Source organism: Dipodomys ordii, unplaced genomic scaffold (genome assembly GCF_000151885.1).
Source record: "Dipodomys ordii isolate 6190 unplaced genomic scaffold, Dord_2.0 Scaffold211, whole genome shotgun sequence".
NCBI lineage: Eukaryota > Metazoa > Chordata > Mammalia > Rodentia > Heteromyidae > Dipodomys > Dipodomys ordii.
This window is the reverse complement of record NW_012267427.1, coordinates 188,204-189,738: the sequence shown is the minus strand read 5'-3', so window position 1 is coordinate 189,738 and position 1,535 is coordinate 188,204.

Sequence of the window (1,535 nt, the reverse complement as noted above, 5' to 3'; positions counted from 1 at the left end):
CCACATGGAGCCCCACACGGAGCCCCACAGAGCCCCACACGGATCTCCACACGGATCTCCACACAGAGCCTCACACGAAGCCCCACACGGAGCCCCATGGAGCCACACACGGAGCCCCATGGAGCCACACAGAGCCACACACGGAGCTCTACAGGGAGCCCCACACGGAGCCACACACGGATCTCCACACAGAGCCCCACACGGAGCCACACGGAGCCCCACAGAGCCCCATGGAGCCCCACACGGAGCCCCATATGGAGCCCCACATGGATCTCCACACGGAGCCCCACACGGATCTCCACATGGATCTCCACACAGAGCCTCACACGAAGCCCCACACGGAGCCCCACGGAACCCCACACGGAGCCACATGGAGCCCCACACGGAGCCACACAGAGCCACACACGGAGCTCCACAGGGAGCCCCACGGAGCCCCACACGGAGCCACACGGAGCCACATGAGCTCCAGCGGCAGCGGGGCCGGCCCGAGCCGGCGCTGTGACTGCTCACTCACTTGTGCCTTTGACTTTCAGTCTCGGCAACAGCACCGCAGTGGCAGATGGCCTCTTCCCACGGCCGCATGGGGTGCCAGAGCAGCTGCAGCTCCAGCCTTTTGTTCATCCATTCATAAAACACATTCTGGGGGCCCCGGCCCGCAGTCCAGGCTCCAGGGAACAGTTAGGGTTCTTGTGCAGGAACCCATACAAGCAGAGGGGTACGCCAGGCCACGGAGCTGCGCCCATGCTGTGTGACTGCGGGCAGGTCGCTAGGCAGCTCTGAGCCTCAGATTTGTGATTGAGAATCCGCCCCTTGCCTCACCCTCACCTGTCAGGCCCCGGCGGATCTGTGAATGGGTTCTGGCTTCTTATAAAGGCCCGGCGTCCTACGGCAGGAAAGAGCCTGGAGGTCTTGACCATGGCCTGTTTGGGCAGAAGTGTGGCGGGGTGGGCGGTCAGCCACACCGTGTCATCTGCTTTACCTGGAGATGGGACAAGCCCAGGCCGATGGTCCAGCTCAATGGTCCTGGAAGCCAAGGGAGCCTCAGGCACAGGAGGCGTCAGAGCGGTCTCGGTCATGTCTGTGGCTGGACAGGTTATTCTGAGGCTCCGTCCACCTGGGGGGAGGGGGGTAGCCTGAGCCCCTGGCCCCCTGGGGCTACGTCTGTGACTGGACCGCCGCACCTGGTGGAGTACAGCAGAAATGCATCGGTAGACTCAGGGGGTCTCTGTGTGGAGCAATGGCCCAGCCCGTCTCCAGACAGATGCCCGGCTGCCCCTGATCTGGTCCCCCGGTCAGCGTCCCCGGCTGGGGCCATCGTCCAGGCCCTGGCCTCGGTGCACAGTGTGACTGAGTCTCAGCTTGCTTTCGCCGCAGCTCCTGAGTGAGCATACCAACGCATGTGGAAGGGCGCCCTGAGGGCTGGCTCTGTGCAGCGGCGGGGTTGAACTCAGGGCTCGGCTCCTACCAGGCAGGTGCAGCGGCGGGGTTGGACTCAGGGCTCGGCTCCTGCCAGGCAGGTGCAGCGGCGGGGTTGG